The sequence below is a fragment of the Podarcis melisellensis genome (genome assembly GCF_964234715.1).
Source record: "Podarcis melisellensis genome assembly, chromosome: 11".
Taxonomy (NCBI): domain Eukaryota; kingdom Metazoa; phylum Chordata; class Lepidosauria; order Squamata; family Lacertidae; genus Podarcis; species Podarcis melisellensis.
The window spans coordinates 826,025-845,007 of NC_138543.1; the positions used below are offsets into that span (position 1 = coordinate 826,025).

The window sequence follows — 18,983 nt, forward strand, 5'->3', positions numbered from 1 at the left end:
ATCGAAGCCTTTTCACCAAGGCCAGACTGAATGTCTTCCCCTCTGCAGTGCTGGATGGTAGGTTGAGAGGAGTTCCCTACCAGGACAGACTTTGCTCGTGTGCTCAAGACATCGAGTCCATAAATCACATTTTGTTACATTGTGCGAAGTATGAGCAGGCCAGGGCTGAACTGATACTACCCTTGCTGGTGCCTTTCCCGGGAAAGTCAGAGGCTCACTATGTCAGGTTCCTACTGGAAGACCGGACAAAAGCTAGAACTTTGGCAGTGGCAAAGTTTTTATCGGTGGTTGAAAGAACAAATGAGCCCTATATTCCAAACAAAGTGCTTGATTAACCTGGAGGTAGGCTGTATGAACTCTGTATTGATTTGTAATGTTTTGTTGGTCTCTGGACCGTAATAAAGATTGTTGTTGTTGTTGATTAGAAAACAGTGTAGAGAACTGGAGAGAAAATAGGAGTTGACCTGTAAAGTTGTATGTTTTGCTTGTGTGGCGTTATATTTACACCTTGTAAAAATGCACAGCAGGAAAGTGGTCCATTGATTTATACCAAGCAGGGGTCAAACTGGGTAAAACAAGGACATCAGCTATTAAACCTAAGCCAGAAAGAACAATTTGTATTCAGTCTTGAACCTCCAGCGACATTTATCTTTAATTGTTTTGCCTCAGCTCTGTGACAGCAAGTACAAAGTCCAATTATGATAAGAAGTACAACCCTATTGAGTAGAGCTTATTATGCCTACTAGAGTCTGATCACTATTAGTAAATACTAAACAACACACACCCTTGTGAAAGCTGTTTTTGTGCAAGTTTCATGAGCTGTCTCAAGGAGTGGATAAGGTATTTAAATCCAAGCACATACTTACGTTAGTAAGAACCTGCTGTTTCATTGCTTTTAATTATAGTAATAAATTTTATTTATACCCCGCCCTCAGGCCAGAGCCAGGCACCAGTAAAATTACAGTAAAAACATAATAGGAAAAAAACCCTCCAATTTAAAATACAGGTTAAACTGCAATTTAAAATGCAGCCTCGTTTTAAAAATAGCCCATAGATCAAATCCATAAAGGGAGGGAAACATAAGCATCAGACTGAGTCCAAACCAAAGGCCAGGTGGAACAGCTGTGTCTTGCAGGCCCTGCGGAAAGATGTCAAGTCCCACAGGGCCCTAGTCTCTTGTGACAGAGCGTTCCACCAAGTCAGGGCCACTACTGAAAAGGTCCTGGCCCTAGTTGAGACCAATCTAACCACCTTGTGACTTGGGATCTCCAAAATGTTGTCATTTGTGGACCTTAAGGTCCTCTGTGGGGCATATCAGGAGAGGTAGTCCCGTAGGTATGAGGGTCCTAGGCCGCATAGGGCTTTAAAGGTCAAAACCAGCACCTTAAACCTGACCCTGTACTCCACCAGGAGCCAGTGCAGTTGGTAAAGCACTGGGTGAATGTGATCCCGCGGCAAGGACCCCAAAGGAGCCTCACTGCGGCATTCTGGAATTTCAGGGTCAGCTTCAAGGCCAGCCCTGCATAGAGCAAGTTACAATAATTAAGCCTGGAGGTGACAGTCACATGGATCACTGTGGCCAGATCAGGGCGAGAAAGGTAAGGTACCAACTGCTTAATATGGCAGAAATGGAAATTTGGATATTATTATTCCAGAAAACAAGAGCAGGAATTGGCAAGTGTGACATAAGAATGCTCTGTTTATAGTTGGTGCTACAATAAAGTCATACTTGCTACTCCTATCACTCCAAAGCAAGAAATCACCAAAAGCATGGTCCATAGGGAAGTTTTATTGAGTGAATGTAGAATTTCCTGGTTGATTTTCCTCAAGACTGGACACACGAGTACCATAAGAAAATATAAAACTTTTCATTTGCATATACAATTCAATGTATCATATGTCTTCATTATATATCTTTAGGTGCCTTGGGCTGATATTAACATTCCATGTCCTTTTAAATATGTTTGTGATAGGAGGGTTATTGGTTTGGTAGACAATATAGTGTGTGCATGCTCAGCGGATGACCTCCAAACCATCCTAAATATATTCACAGAAGCTTATGAAAAGCTTGGCTTGTTGCTCAACAACCAAAAAACCAAAGTGCTGCACCAACAAGTACAAAATAACCCCTCTGCAGTGCCACAAATCCAACTCAATGGTGTAACATTGGAAAATGTTGATCACTTCTCCTACCTAGGCAGTTATCTTTCTACAAGGGTCAACATTGATGCCAAAATCCAGCATCACCTGAGCTCTGCGAGTTCGGCTTTCTCCCGATTGAAGTACAGAGTGTTTGAGGACATTGGCAGGGAAACCAAAATGCTTGTTTACAAAACTATTGTACTACCAACCTTACTGTATGCTTGTGAAACATGGACCACTTACAAACGCCATCTCCAACTTCTTGAAAGATTCAATCAATGGTGTCTCTGAAAAATCTTACACATCACTTGGGAAGACAGAACTGGATCAGACAGTGTACTGGATGAAGCAAAGATCACCAGTGTTGAAGCAATGATTCTTCAACATCAACTTCGTTGGACTAGTCATGTTGTGCGGATGCTTGATGCTTGTCTTCTTAAGTAACTACTCTACTCCGAACTTAAAAATGGAAAGTGTAATGCTAGTGGTCAACAAAAGAGGTTTAAAGACTGTCTCAAGGCAAATCTAAAAAAATGTACAGTGGTGCCTCGCAAGACGAAATTAATTCGTTCCGCAAGTCTTTTCGTCTTGCGAGTTTTTCGTCTTGCGAAGCACGGTTTCCCATAGGAATGCATTAAAAATCAATTAATGCGTTCCTATGGAAACCGAACCGCCTTCAGACCAGGTCTGGGGACAGTCTGTCCCCTGACCTCTTCTGAAGGCTGGCGGGGGCGAAGGTCTTTGCTTCCCCCCCGCCTGCCTTCCCGGGACAGTCCCGGGGGCTTTTAAAATGCTGGCGGGCGGTCCTGGACCTCTTCCCAAGGCGGGCGGGGGGCAAAAGTCTTTGCTCCCCCCTGCCTGCCTTTCCGGGAGAGCGGAAAACACTCTTTTTCAAATTAATACCCTTCCAGATCTTATTTTCCTTACTTCCACCCGCCTTCCTTTCTTGTATTCCACTTTATAAATTAATTCAGCAAAATCATTTAATATTCGAATTCATCCTTTATCCTTCCCTTTATACTCTTATTTATCTTAATCACCAGAACCCCTTCATTTCATTTACAATGCCCTTAGCAATCATAAATTCTGCCGGTCATTTCTGCCAGTTCCATATAGTCTATTATTTGCATCTGCCATTCTTCCAAGGTGGGTAGATCTTGTGTCTTCCAGTGCTTTGCGATGAGTATTCTTGCTGCTGCTGTAGCATACATAAAAAGGTTCTATCCTTCTTTGGCACCAATTGGTCGACCATGCCCAGGAGAAAGGCCTCTGGTTTCTTTAAGAAAGTATACTTAAATACTTTTTTCAGTTCATTATAGATCATTTCCCAGAAAGCCTTAATCCTTGGGCAGGCCCACCAAAGGTGAAAGAATGTTCCTTCCGTTTCTTTGCATTTCCAACATTTATTATCGGGCAAATGATAGATTTTTGCATGCACTTTCTTCTGCTGCCTCTCCCCGGTTCTTGGCTGCCTCCATCCCCATCCTGGTATCTCTTTTGACACTCCACAAATATAGCATCCTCAAGGGCAAAGGTCCATCCCAAAATACCTCAACAGCTACAGTTCAAAGATCGCAACCAGTGTCTCTGCTGCCCCAAAGTGCAGAAGGGGCAGACAATGCGTGGATCTGTCACTGTCTTGAACTGAAGTCACGTCTCTTGCTTGCCTGAAGCCAGCTGTTTGTGGGGCTGGAAGGCTTGTTTGTGCACGAGCAAACAAGAAATTAACTAATTTTAATATAACTCTTTTCAAAGAGTTTTAAACAGTAACTCCACTGATGGGTCATTTGACTATCCACTGGCCCTCCCTCCATACCAAGGCATAGCTTGCATTTCCAGTTGCAGCCACCACAGGCCTCCCTAAAGGGGAGGCAGCATGTGGCCTTAGTACTGTATTTTTCGCCCCATAGGACGCACCAAGTTTTTTTGGGGGGAAATAAAGAAAAAAAATTTATTCCCCCCCCCAGGTGCTTGTGGGGCCGGCAGCGGGGAGAAGCGCTCTTCTCCCCGCAGCCCGCCTGCAGACCAGGTCCAGGGACAGCGGGAAGATGCGCTGCGCCTCCCCGCTGTCCCCGGAGCTTGCGACGGGGAGAAGCATGCATCTACCCGCCGTCAGCCTCCAAACCACATCGGGAGAAAGCGGGGTGGTGGCGTTCCACCTCCCTGCTGTCCCCCGACCTTGTGGGGCTGGCGCTGCGGCTCTCCTGAAGCCTGCATTCGCACCATAGGAAGCACACACATTTCCCCTTAATTTTTGGAGGGGAAAAAGTGTGTCCTATAGGGCGAAAAATACGGTAGTTTAGGATCAGATCATGGACTGCCAGAATCAGGCTGAAGACTGTGTTTTTACCCATTAACTCTTTATCACTTAGTCAACTTAGCCAAAGCTTCTTGGGGAAGGGGGAAGAGTATATTTTCTATGGTTTGTTGCACTATGCCAGAAAATTGTGCAGCTGAACTATAGGCTGGAAAACAGCTGGCATACTGCTCTGTGAAAATACAGTTCCATTCCTCACAACATCATGGGAAAGCGAAAACCACCACCGGTAGGGAAAGTATGCAAGAGTAAAGACGAAAGCAAAGGAGTACTCTTCTGCCATGAGGCCTAAAGGGGGACAAAATGAACCCAGAGCAGGATTTGGCAATTATCCACCAGTGAGCAGCAAACAGTGCCCTGCCAAGCCTGGTCTTCCTTAGTCCTCATACCTTTTTCCTACAGTCAGGGCCAAACAAGACATTATGTAAACCACCAAACTGCATCTTTTGAGTGAAGGTTTTGGTTTGGTTTGGTTTGCTTGACACAAATTGCCAAGTGTGGCATGAGGAGGAGCAGTTTGGATCAGGATTCCAGTGTGGGGGACTTTAACTCTTTGTCCCCTGCTCAGTCTAGATAAAGGACCCTCTTCCTGCAATTTAGATGCGGGGTGTGTGTGTGTGTGTGTGTGTGTTCTGAAGCTCCCACTGAGGCAAATGGGTATTATTTTTCCAATGCAAACTGCAGGTTCAAGGCCTCTAACCTGGACTGAGCCCACAGCAAGGGTGAAGAGTTAAAACCCACCTACTCAATGCTGGTGTCCTGATCCAGATGTGCCCTCCAATCCCAGTGCTGACAGTGTGTACAAACTGCACTTACCGAAAAGATAAGTCATTTGGCCCTTAGTTGGGCAGCCCTTTGCATTTGTCCAGCTCTAATCGCTTTAATACCACTCCTATACGATGCTTCATCTTCTTGTTCTTGTGATCCATCAAAACTGATGGTATTTTATTGCTCCTTGCAATACTACGGAAAATATAGCTCCCCTTCTTTTTGGTGTGTAAAAGATCCACAAGCAATTGATAATTGGAATTGTCCTTCAAGATCCATGTAGATTTTGCATTTCACTGTAATGTTTCTCACATATATGCACACATTATAAGGGGCCATAAACTCCCCTCTAGAACTAGAGAAGTGAAACTATGGAAATGGAGAGTTGGTCTGACACCCCCCCTTCCAAAACACCCACAACAGACCCAGCCATGGGCGTAGCCAAGGGGGGGCATCTGCCCCCCTAAATCAAGTAAATACACAAAAATACTTAACTAACTGAGGTTCTGCCCTCCCCCCAAAAAAATCCTGGCTACGCCCACAAACCCAAGTGCTGCAGATAAAAATATTTCACACAGAAGAACAGCCCATTTAACAAACAAACAAACTTCAGGTCTGTTTTTGTGCAATTCCCTTTAAAAGGTCTTCTTCTTTCAAAAATGTCAAGCTCCCTGCCCCAATACAATTCCCTGCGGTGCACTAAGCTTACACTTCCCAGCAGGACCCTGCACATGGAGCAAAAACCTATTCCTGCCACAGATCCATATTGGGATCCGCCAGAGCAACAATGCTTCCTGCTTTCCAGCCCAGAGCTCAATACGTATAAATATGTATAATTGTTGTACACCTCCATAACTTCAGTGAGCCCAGACGTCTGTCTTCTGAAAGTGGGAGCAGGGCTTCTTGAGATGGCGTTAGAGAAGTGTCCATCTTCCACGATTGCTGTAGCAGCATTTTAAGGAGTTCAGTTCATCCAGTTGGGATAATGGCTGGGAAAAGATACAAGGAGAAACGCTGGGCTAGAAGTTCACACACAACTGGCTGTTTATGCAAAAAGCACACACAGGGGTGTGGGAAGGCAGGTGTGGGGGTGCGTTCCACCCCGGTTTCATCCCTGAGGGGGGGGGACAAAACGGCACACCGTGGGGGGCTGGCATCCGCCAGGCGGACTCCGTGGGCCGAGCAGCCCCTAGGCCATGATTACAGAAGACTGTGGCCCCCCACCTCCCTGCCGGAACCCCTCAGGGACAGAGCTCTGCAACCTCACCTGCCCACTCTGCTCTGAGGCAGCTTCCGACGTTCCTCTGTGGAGCCTGAGCGCCCAATGGCCGCCTGTGGAGGATGGTTCCGTCTGTCTGTCTGGACAGCCCTGCGGTGCAGTGGTTAGAGCGCCCGAGAGAGCAGGGTTCGAATCCCCGCTCGGCCGGATCGGGCAGTCCTGGGCCAAGTCGCTCCTCTGGCCTCACCTGCCGCCGCCTCAGGCCTCTTCCAGGCGCCCCAGGACGGAAGTCCGCGGAAGTCCCTGGGCGAGCGCCGAGTCCTCCCGCTTCTCCTCCTCGCGCGGGGCTTCAGGGATGTGCGGCCTGGAAGGAAGGCGAAACCTCCGCTGAAGGGAGCCAGCCAGAAGCGGAGCCCGCCGGCCTCTGGCGGCGCGACCAGGGGGGCTGCCGAGAGAGAGGAGGGGGAGCCGCCAGGCCCGGGGCGCCTCTGCCCGGCCCGGAGGGAGGGGCGCCTGAAGGAGGGAAGGGGCCGAGGGGAGGCGGAGGCAGGCGGGCGGAGGGGCCCGAGCCGGCGGCGCCCCTTCGCGGGCAGAGAGCGGAGGAAGGAAGGAGGGCGGGCGGGCGGGCGCCGAGGAGCCCCGCTCGGGACTTGGCCGCCGGAGGAGGCGGACGCGGCTGCCCGGCTGCTGCTGCCGCCGCCCCTTTTCGAAGAGCACGGGCGAGCGAGAGGGAGCCGCGTTGCCGGGGACCAAGCGGCGCAGAGGCGCGACGGACGAGGCAGCCGTGCAGACGCGCCCAGAGAAAGAAGGAGGGAGGCCCTGGGCCGCCGCAAGTCCGTCCTGCCTCCGCTGCTGCTTCTCGGCCGGCCGAACTGCGTGGCCTGCGGCAAGGAGCGCGAAGCGGCGGAAGGTGGGTGCGCGGGCGAAGGGCCCCCCGGGCGGGCGGGCGGGCGGAGAGACGGGCGGGTCCCGGGCTTCCCTCCTCCTCCTCCCGGAGCCCCTCGTCCTCGGGGGGGGGGGGACCCGAGAGGGCTTGGCGCCCCGAGGAGCCTCCTCGGCGAGGGGGGGAGTGGCGCTGCGTTGCGGCAGATGGCAGCGGGGGCCTCGTCCTCGGGTTCGCCTTCCTGCTTTTGAATCCGGATTGAACAGGTGGAGCGAGGAGAGCGAAGCCTTGCCGCCCCTCCGGCCTCCAGGGGGGGGGCATGGCTGGAGGGGGTGCCTGGATCTCTGGGAGATTCTTCTCAGTTTCAGAATAAGGATGTGAGGCTTGTCCCCCCCCCTCCTGCTCCCATGGGACGGTCCTGCGGGGGCCCAGGCTGATTCCCAGGGGAGGGAAGTTGTGGCGACGGGGGGGGGGTGTCATGTCAGACACGGAAACCGGTGCCCTGGAGCGGTCCTGACCGCACTTTCCCTCGCCACCCCCCCCCCGCGGAGTCTGCAGGTGCCCCTTGCAGGCCGGGAGCACAGCAGGTGGTTTGGCTTCCCTGCCAGCATCAAGGCATTGAATAAGTACCCCCCCCCTTCTGTGGAGAAGAGCTACAAGCTAGGCCAGGCCAGGCTTTTGGTTCTCCAGGGATGCTTCAGCCTGTAAAAAGGACAAAATCCACCCCCCCCCCGCAGGCAACAAGAAGACTGGCTGTTCAGTGTATTTGCTCCCACTTCCCAGTAAAATTATGTATTACATGTTACCTTTTTGAATCCCCTATGCTCTGCTCATCAGGGTAACTTGTAAACAAGTTCCACTGCTTTCAAATGAATGTTTAGGATAGGGCACTTAGGGTGCCAGAGGATTTGAATTAATGTGCAAATGTTCTATCTAAGTTCAAGATCACCTTCCTCTTCATGTCATTGTTTGCACATGAAATGAAGAGCAAAGCCCAGCCTTTACAGTATTTCTTAAGATACTATTTTGCAGTGCTGAACTGAATCTGTTCCTCTAAATATTAAAGATAAGGTGGGGAGGGGGGAATCTGTGATTTTTCAGATAAAATAGGTACCACATTCTATCACCAACAAATTTATGATGTTCCTATGTGGTCTTTAATGGATTGGGGGCAGGGATACCATTAGTTTCAGACTATGCTTTTGTATATGAAGAAGTAATGAAGCAGTTATATAGATATGTTTTTAAAATGCTTAATTTGCTGCATAGTGACCTTCAAAGAAGGTTTCTGGTCGATATATGAAGTTTGGCTTGCATTATTGCTATTTGATTAAAATAGCATTGCTTCCTGGAACCAAAAGGTGTTGCAGTGCTTCAGTGCAGGGCATGGTTTTCTATTTCAGTATATGCAAAATACACTTTTGTGTATTTTGCTTATCTTTGTTTATTCTCTCACCCTCCCAAAAGTACCATTGCATTAGGTCACCTGAAGAAAATGTCACTATCAGCTAACTCATATTACCTATTTAAAAACCGGGTGTGGGCCCTGTTCAAGAGAACTTAATACAAATCCCCAAATATTCACAAGATATATGAGAGAACTTTTACGTGTAAAAAGTTTAAGGGTTTTACTAGCAATCCTCAAACATGTGAAGTGATTCATTCAAAATGTATATACAAGTAGCTAGGTAACATGAAGTCACCCATGACTTCTACCAGTTTGACCCTCTGCTTCTTTCCTTTCATGTAGCCCTAATACTTGCAGGCCTGGGTTGGAGTGAGAGACTTTACCAGGCACCATAAGCACCCTGCCTGCACCCACTCACTTGACAACAGTCGTTTATGTTTGTCTGATAGACAGAAAGTCTTCCCCTCTCCCTTTCCAAGGGTTCGTTGTATGGCCTTAGTAACTGTCTCTCAATCTTGCTTTCCCATTCAGTAATAGGACTGCCAACTGTTCAGGAGGAAGAAGAAAAAGCATGCCTGACTTGCTTTTGTGCCTGTAACATTGCAGCATGATCTGCAGAAATGAGCAGCTGAAGCTTTTCATAATGGAGAGAATTATCACTTACCAAGGGCTGCAGATCAAGCTATATAGGCAAAGAAATAACAATAAAACCCGTATCTGTAAAATAGGAATAGTAGCAACTTGACAGGGATGTTATATATGTATGCAGTCATTTAGCTTTTGTTGTCTATGCTCTGGTAACCTCTAGGTTAGATTACTTCAATGTGGCATATGTGGAGCTACCTTTGAAGATGGTTTGGAAACTGCAGCTGGTACAGAAATTGTCCGCCAGATAGTTGACCAGAAACAAGGCAGTCTAAACATTAATACTAATTCTGGCGTGAGTGCACCGGCTTCCAGTGAATTTCAATGCTCAATTCAAGGTGTTGGTTTTGACCTTTAAAGCCTTATGCTGCTCAAGATCCCAATACCTCAAGGACTACCACTCTCCACATGAACCATGTGGTCATCCTCCTTCAGGCAGTTGCTTAGGGCGTTGACCTGAGTAAACACCACCTTAGTGATGGCTCTTCACTTATGGAGCACTCTTCCCAGGGAGGCATACCTGGCAACCTCATTATCTACCTTTAGGGGCCAGGCAAAAACATTTCTTTTTCACCAACCTTTAATCTTCTGTGGCCTGCTTCAGTGGATGGGATGTCTTGAGTCCTGCCTAATTGTAAATCTGAATTTGTTTTTATATTTTACTCTGTCTTAGTTTTACTTTGGTTTTAATATTTGTTCTTTCTCTGTAAGTCACTTTTGGTTACAGTGATACCTCGGGTTACAGACGCTTCAGGTTATAGACGCTTCAGGTTACAGACTCCACTAACCCAGAAATAGTACCTTGGGTTAAGAACTTTGTTTCAGGATGAGAACAGAAATCACGCGGCGGCGGTGCGGCGGCAGTGGGAGGCCCCATTAGCTAAAGGTTAAGAACAGTTTCAGGTTAAGAACGGACCTCCAGAATGAAATAAGGTCTTAACCTGAGGTACCACTGTACTTTTTAAAGAAAAAGAAAAAAGTGACTTATTTTAAGATTTTTGCAAAATCAAGTCATGAAAAATAGAGGACTGTTATGAGGCATTTGCATCCGTTTGCTTTTGCAATGTGAGCAAAGGTTAGGGTTTGCAGGAGTTTCTTTGTTTTCACTTATACTTGAGGGTGCATGAAGGGTTTTGCATCTAGTATAAGTGGGCCTCTCATAAATTGGGAATTTTGTATCCTAAAATTATTTTCCTGATATCATTGGAGGTTTCCTGAAATCACAAGCATCATCAAATATAATTGCTATGCTTCTTCTATGACAAGCCAGCATGGAGTTGTAGTCCAAAATATCTGAAGAGCAGCACCTTGGCTACCACCGTTCTGTGAGCTTCAGTTTGTAACTTGTAGAGAAATGGACACCATTATTTATTGTGTGATACAAGCCTCGCTGTGGAAAACATTCATTATCATTCCATGACTCTGTAATACCTTTTACATCTTTCAAAATTAAGAATTACCATACACTCCTGCAACCTTTTAATTGGTTCATTCAGTCAACTAAACTTTAATTGCTGGGACTGTCAACAAGGAGGAAAAATGGTAAGACTTAAGACTCCTGAAGGGAGTCCCACTGCACAGGTTATGCCAATGTCTTTGTACCATCCTGGACCAAAGAATTAAAATGGAAACATAAAGATTCATTTTCCTTCTAACCTGTATCTAAAACTGGGAGAGAATTCACAATTATGAATTAATTCACACTTGACAGAATCTGCCTGGCATACATAGTATTTCCTTTGGCATTTAAAAGTTCCCCCCTTGATAGTTTCTTCCTTTTCAACTTACACGTGTCTGTCCCTTTATGCCGCCTTTTATCTCTCCTGTCCCACATTAGCACACGCAGAGGAAACTATGGAATTGGAGGTGTGTGTCTGAAAGGCCTGAGAGCAATTCATTCCAAATCTTGCTTTGAAACTTGAAAGGCAGCTGAGTAAATCTTTAGGTATACTCTGCTACAGAGTGGATCAGTATTTGACAAGGTTAGAAGGATTTTGGTATCATCCTACAATGCAGTGTCTACCAAAACTACAGATGAATTCTAAATTGCAGAGATTCAGATAATTGGTGATAAAAGCCAATTGTATTTGCAAATACAATACAATACAAATACAATAATGAAACGTATCGAGTAAAGAAAATGTTGAGCAGCTGTAGAAAGCCTCCATGTTTCTAGATGTTTCTGGCTGAATATACAAAAGAAATGCTCTTTCTTCTATTAGATATTTTTAATGTGTCATTTCTTGCTGTAGAGGATTGACAGATGATGTTTATCAGTTTATGTATTTATTTCAAATCCTTCTCTTGGCTGAACCTTATTTATCCAAAGATAAAGTGTAGAAGTCTGGCTTCACGCAACTCTGTAGGGCCCCTGAATTATGTCAGGTCCTTTTTCTGGACCCTGCTATAATATGGGTTAATTTCCAGAGGAGTAGTTTTGTGGGTGTGTTGGTGCGTGGGTGTGGGTGTGGGTGTTGCAGCAAAATCATGCCTTAAGAAACTTTCTTGTAGCATAGGCTTTCATAGACTAGAATTCTGTTTACTAAAAGCATTTTGGGTTAAGCTGATGGTAGAAACAAGTTGTGTTGGGTAGCTTCTACAGTACAAGGGTGGCAATTGTGAGCAAACTATTTCGGCACCCTGATTATGTAAACAAGTCTTGGAGCTACTTTTGTGCAGTCTAATGTAATTTAGAATTTACTTTCTCATCCTATCTGCATCTTCTTAGCCAGTTGCTGGTTCTGAAGAATCCATTTAGATCTGGGTACTGCAATACAGCAGCATGCAGAGCGACATGTAGCTTCACTTCCTGCCTTATTCATCAATGCACTCTGCACTTGTATACCTATTACAGTGGTACCTCAGGTTACATACGCTTCAGGTTAAGAACTTTGCTTCAGGATGAGAACAGAAATCGTGTTCTGGCAGTGTGGCGGCAGCAGGAGGCCCCATTAGCTAAAGTGGTGCTTCAGATTATGAACAGTTTCAGGTTAAGTACAGACCTCCGGAACGAATTAAGTACTTAACCTGAGGTACCACTATAATTAAATAAAGGCTATTAAGAACTTCTGCTTAGGTAGATTTGAAGACAAAATATACAAAATGTGGGGTTTTGTGTGGGTTTCTTTTAAAAAATAGAAGCAGGAATTATAATCTTCACATAGAAAACTTGACTATTCTATATTTTAGGTTTATCTGAACTTTATATTTTTGCAAAAGTATAATTTTATGTTGCTCTGGCCAATGTCCAAAGCAATGAAAACATCTATCAACATTATATTGTAAATATATATGTGTGTGTGTGTTGGGGGGGGGGGAGAGAGAGAGAGAGAGAGAGAGAGAGAGAGAGAGAGAGAGAGAGAGAATTTGAAGGAGACTACACTGTCTGGCATTTTATTTGCAAACCCACTTTCCAGGTTTGCTATCTTATACAGGCTCCTGTTAAGATTATACCTGAGGTGGAAAGAAACCGTGCATTTATTTTTCACTAAATAAATTAGAAGGACTGACACCCCAATCTTAAACAAGTTTATGCAGAAGTAAGTTCAGCTTTCTCAACTGGGACTCTGCTAGGTAAATATGGCTGTGGATACAATCATATATGTACACATTGGGAGTAAGCCCCATTAAATACAGTGAAATGGGGTACTTCCAGGTGGGAGCTTAATTTGCCATTGGAAACCGTCCCCTCTATGTGTTTTAATTGTATCGTTCATTTTTAGTTTTAAGCATATGTAATCCTGCCCTGGGACATTCAGGTGAAGGGCGGATTATAAATATGAATAAATGAACCTGTGGCCTGCCAAATGATGTCAGGTTAGCCAGTGGCCTGGGATGATGGGATTTGCAGTCCTGCAATCTCTGGAGAGCCACTGGTGCCACATCCCTGGTCTACACATATTAGAATTATGTATGTGACTGAGGTGGGGTGTGAAATGTAGGCCACAAAAGCCAGTTTCTTGTCTGGCCGGGTTGTAATAGGTCCTGAAGCTTTTGAATTACAGTGGTACCTCGGGTTACATACGCTTCAGGTTACATACACTTCAGGTTACAGACTCTGCTAACCCAGAAATAGTGCTTCAGGTTAAGAACTTTGCTTCAGGATGAGAACAGAAATCGTGCTCCTGCGGCGTGGCGGCAGCAGGAGGCCCCATTAGCTAAAGTGGTGCTTCAGGTTAAGAACAGTTTCAGGTTAAGAATGGACCTCCGGAACGAATTAAGTACTTAACCCAAGGTACCACTGTACACTTGTGTTTCAGGTCAAAATGTTTAACTGACTGTGCTCTGAAGTGATGTCAGGAAAACAGTTAATGCAAGTCATTGGGGATCACAGGTTTTTTTAATTTTCTAAGACTTGCTAACACTCCTGTCATATAACAGAATTACATATAGCACATTGCCAGGTGCCTAGTATGGCACATAACTTTCAAGAGAGGTAGGAAACCACTAAGAGAGACTAGAAACCTAAATTGGCTGCTTTGAAGAGCTGGTTGGCTTTGTTAACCTTCTAAATGCAAATAAGCTAAATTAAAAAGTAAATCTACTAGCAACACATTGATATTCCTGATCCACAGATAAGTCACACACAAAACTTCAGTTGCATGCAGTTATTTATGTGTAGGTAAGTTCTACATCTAGTAGCCCAGTTAGAAGATAGGGAATGTATTGCAATATATTTGAAGTTAATAAGTTTTATACCTGCATATAGGCTAGTGATTTATTTGGTAACAATTATGTTAGTAGTAATGGGGGACTTCAATTACCCGGATATTTGTTGGATGTCAAACTCAGCCAAGAGCATAAGGTCAAACAGATTCCTCATTGGCCTTGCAGGCAACTTCATTGTCCAGAAAGTGGGAAAAGCAACAAGAGGAACAGCCATTTTAGATCTGGTCCTAACCAATGTTGATGACCTGGTTAGTGGGGTAGAAGTGGAAGGTTCATTAGGCACGAGTGATCATGCTCTTCTGAAGTTTACTATACAGCGGAAAGGAGCAGCCAAGCATACTAGGACTCAGTTTCTTGACTTTAAGAAAGCAGACTTCATAAAACCTAGGGAAGTGCTGGGTGAGATCCCATGGACAGTAATACTAAAAGGAAAGGGAGTTCATGATGGCTGGGAGTTTGTTAAGAGGGAGATAGTAAAAGCACAACTTCAGGCAATACCAATGAGACGGAAACATGGAAGGTGCCTAAAGAAGCCAGGGTGGCTATCTAAAGAACTTTTAACTGAGTTAAGATTAAAAAAGGATGTGTACAAAAAATGGAAAAGGGGGGAAACCACCAAAGAGGAATTCAAACAAATAGCCAGCACGTGTAGACACAAAGACAGAAAAGCTAAAGCACAGAATGAACTCAGGCTTGCTAGAGAGGTTAAAAGCAACAAAGAAGGCTTTTATGGGTATGTTTGTAGCAAAAGGAAGAACAAAGAAACAGTGGGGTCACTCAGAGGAGAAGATGGAATAACTAAGGAGATAGTACAAGAATACTTGGCTAGTTTAGATGTATTCAAGTCTCCAGGGCCAGATGAACTGCATCCAAGAGTATTAAAAGAACTGGCAGATGTGATCTCAGAACCACTGGCAGTCATCTTTGAGAATTCCTGGAGAACAGGCGAAGTCCCGGCAGACTGGAGGAGGGCAAATGTTGTCCCTATTTTCAAAAAGGGGAAAAGAGAGGACCCAAATAATTACCGCCCAGTCAGTCTGACATCAATACCAGGGAAGATTCTGGAGCAGATCATTAAGCAAACAGTCTGTGAGCACCTAGAAAGGAATGCTGTGATCACCAATAGTCAGCATGGATTTCTGAAAAATAAGTCATGTCAGACTAACCTGATCTCGTTTTTTGACAGAATTACAACCCTGGTAGATGAAGGGAATGCAGTGGATGTAGCCTACCTTGATTTCAGCAAGGCATTTGACAAGGTGCCCCATGATATTCTTGTAAAGAAGCTGGTAAAATGCGGTCTTGACTATGCTACCACTCAGTGGATTTGTAACTGGCTGACTGACTGAATCCAAAGGGTGCTCATCAATGGTTCCTCTTCATCCTGGAGAAGAGTGACTAGTGGGGTGCCACAGGGTTCTGTCTTGGGCCCGGTCTTATTCAACATTTTTATCAATGACTTGGATGATGGACTCAAGGTCTTTAAGCAGAGGCTTGACAACCATATGTCAGGAGTGCTCTGATGGTGTTTCCTGCTTGGCAGGGGGTTGGACTCGATGGTCCTTGTGGTCTCTTCCAACTCTGTGATTCTATTATTCTATGAGGATTGTTTTAATGAATTCTGTGTTAGAGTGATCATTGTAGGCTCCAGAATGAGTTACATGTTTATTCCATTTCTCAGGTGTTGATTTAAAAGAGCCCAAGGATTTCTTCACATTGTTCTCTCCCACCACATAATCATAATATAAGAACACCATGTGTGAAGTCTTTGGAGTTTAAATTTACCCCCATGTACACCATGTATTTTTTTACAAAGCAAGCAAACAAAGCTTCAATAAATACAAGGCCACAATACAGCTGTTTGTGTGTTTGTGTCAGACCCTCAGGTTGCACATCTAATTCTTGAATCAGCACAACATGCTTGAATCAGCAAGGTCATAGCCCAGCAGACTAACAAAATGTTACTTGTAACTCACAGTTCTCAGCTTAAACATCTCTAGTGCTTCCTTAAGGACCTGCTGCTAATCCTATCTTGAGAGGTAGACCTGTTTTTGCTTGCAGACAAACACTAAGCTGAAATGACTCTGCAGCCGCAGGAGTGATCCATGGATCAGGTCTACCTCCCAAGTTTTATGAAGAGAATTGCAAGTATCCGTGTGTATTTTCACCGTGTTATTTGATTTACTTTTCTTTTGTTTATACCTGCCCTTCCTTGTCTGCTCTTTACATAATGCAAACAGAATCAATAGAAAGAAAATTAGAGGCCAGGGATGCAATGAGTCAAAAAGTGTCAGTTAATCCACTTGCGGAGTCTTGCGGAAAATTAACCCAGAGGGTTTTGCGGTTCTTGTGGGTAAGTTATGGCTACTTTAAAACGTGTGCAATTGTTACATATACATTCTTATTGTTTAATAACGATTTATTGCTAATCACTTTGAGATGAGTGATTCATAAGTGGAGTAAAATAAAAATGCTATGCAAAAATAATCCGTTATTTATTAAGGGTCATCTAGTCCAACCCCCTGCAATGCAGAAATAATTACTTGACTTGTAACACAGTGGGCATGACACTTGCGTGTAATTTACTTACATGATTGTGACTGTAGGTGCACAGCCCCAAAATAAATGAATGAATGGGGGAGTGGCACCTGCTGTGGAAAGAGCCTCCCTTCCTGAGCTCTGGGGAGGCGCATGAAGGCCCTGGGCGTCCCTGCAGAGGCCGGCAAGGAAGGTGCTGCATGGGGAAAGGTTCCAGGGCTCCTGGCTTCACATGATTTGGGGTGGACTCCCAGAACCGAACCCTCACATAAGTGGTTGGGCCCACTGTATATCGTAGGGGCTGAACTTTGAGCTTCTACAAATTTCTGTACTTGTGTGGCAATTGTGTATCATAAGTGGTTTGTTACAGCAAAAGATTTTGGTTCTCTAGGCAGGACAGTTAAAGCTGACATAAGAACTAGATAGTTGTAGCTTAAATCTGGGTGTCATTTTGCAGTGGATAGATAGATTTTAAATATAAAAAGTTCACATTTTAATTGTAAGACTTTCTAGGTAGCATTTGAGTTGTGTGGCGTTGTTCCTGTTAGGAAGTCTTGCTGTCTACAGTGTAAACTGTACCCATGGAATGAAACAAATCTTACTACGAACGATATCTAATTGTTTAATTGAAATAGTCAGTTGACTTAACACTAGGCAGTTCTCCCTTAAATTTGTAGTGTTGATATCTTCAGTGGTGCTTTATGGTAGAAGCAGCTATTGCAGAGTCCTGCAGGAGTATAAATCTTCTACTACCAGTTTTAACAAGTTTGAATTGAGAGCTTTGCTAGTGACAGTTTTCATTAGATATTAAATACATGTGGGAATTGTATGCTGTGCTCTTTATGTTGCTGTTTTATAACTTGTTTCTGACAAAGCTATAACTAGTGTTTCTAGATCATGTTTGCAGATACCAGGACAGTAAATAATGGAAGTATTTTTACTGTTTGTAGTTTCATGAGAATACTGACGCAAAAGCAAGTCACCTTGTGATTTTTTAAAAATACTGGATTTTATTAAGAATAAGAAAGTTGTTTCGGTACACTTGAACAAAATGAATGCATCTGCTAAATATTGAATAGAGTTTCCTATTTTTTCAAATCCCCTTCCTTCTCTACCTCCCAACACCATTTCTAAAATTAAAATTTTATTTCTTCCTTTCCTCTTTAAATGGCAGGCATGTCCCATGTCATCTTTGGCCATTTTCTTAGCTTTACAAAAATTAGGCATTCAGGCCCATCAGCACCAATCCTAGCAGGCAAAACTTGCCCAACTGGTTTGACCCACTCTAGCAATCTTTCTTTACAACCAGGTTTACAGGATTGTAGGGGGAGGATCTTTGAGAGATAATGTACAGCACCCTCCCCTCTCATTGCAGTATGTTGAACCTTGGCAGAAAAAAACCTTATCTGAAAAAGCCTTGTTGCCTTGCTGATTATGCGGTGTCCTCTTGCTGTAGCCAGGGAATTAAGAACTTGAAAATGTTCTAAGTGTGTATCACTTGTTTATCATTAAGCTAAACATACTTTGTCAGTTCATATAAATTGTTTTCAGCAATGAGGGCAGGTGCAGTGTAAAACCTTGCTGTTCTCACCTTTTGTAAGACAGAAACTAGATGGTCCCTCTGAGCATTGCTGTTCGAAAATAATCAGCACAGCTAATCTTTTGCTCAAGCAAGCCCTGAAAAGATTATTCTTTTACCAAAAAAATTTGTTTTCAGAAACTGCTTGATCTTGCATCAAAAGTATGTGTTGAATGAGATTTGTTCTTAAGTAAGTGTATGCAGAATTGCAGCTTAAATAGAGTTACTTAGTGTTTCATAGGGACGCGGGTGGCGCTGTGGTCTAAACCACAGAGCCTAGGGCTTGCCGATCAGAAGGTCGGCGGTTTGAATCCCCGCGACAGGTACCCCGTTGTTTGGTCCCAGCTCCTGCCAACCAAGCAGTTCGAAAGCACATCAAAGTGCAAGTAGAAAAATAGGTACTGCTCTGGCAGGAAGGTAAATGGCATTTCCGTGCGCTGCTCTGGTTCGCCAGAAGCGGCTTAGTCATGGTGGCCACAGAAGCTGTCTGCGGACAAACACCAGCTCCCTCAGCCTATAGAGCGAGATGAGCGCGCAACCCCAGAGTAATCAGGGACTGGACCTAATGGTCAGGATTACCTTTACCTTTAATGTTACATTGGTCAACTTGTGGAAGATTAATAATGACAGAGAATGTCTTATGTGGCAACTGCCTAAATGCTTTTTATCATGTAGAAATTAAAATTCTTCCCCAGTTTCAATCATATTTGTTAGAAATAGTGAAACAAGCAAAAGATGATTACCATTTATCAGCAAATTAGGTATACTGTACAGTGAAATGTATGTACACGGGTTATTAGTTAATTTATCTAAGTA

General features: G+C 44.5%; 1 protein-coding gene and 2 long non-coding RNA genes across 6 annotated transcripts in view; 2 read left to right on the forward strand and 1 right to left on the reverse strand.

Moving 5' to 3' along the window:
- The first annotated feature begins 3,578 nt into the window (after positions 1 to 3,578).
- On the forward strand, positions 3,579 to 5,614 carry LOC309380732. Its single transcript, XR_014173088.1, has 2 exons — positions 3,579 to 4,034; positions 4,441 to 5,614. It is a non-coding gene; the product is annotated as an uncharacterized lncRNA (long non-coding RNA).
- LOC309380661 lies at positions 5,490 to 6,922 on the reverse strand. The gene is made up of 3 exons (XR_014172996.1): positions 6,495 to 6,922; positions 5,708 to 6,216; positions 5,490 to 5,617 (listed from the first exon to the last, which is right to left on the reverse strand). It is a non-coding gene; the product is annotated as an uncharacterized lncRNA (long non-coding RNA).
- A 141-nt stretch (positions 6,923 to 7,063) lies between these two features.
- The window catches only part of PIP5K1B (phosphatidylinositol-4-phosphate 5-kinase type 1 beta), a 125,893-nt gene continuing 113,973 nt past the window's right edge, over positions 7,064 to 18,983 (forward strand). For 2 of the 4 annotated variants that reach the window (XM_081930640.1, XM_081930642.1), the window contains exon 1: positions 7,065 to 7,356. The gene's annotated coding sequence lies outside the window, so the exon portion shown is untranslated. Of the gene's footprint in view, positions 7,357 to 18,983 lie in introns of all 4 variants that reach the window. The other 2 variants (XM_081930643.1, XM_081930641.1) reach the window with 2 other exon arrangements.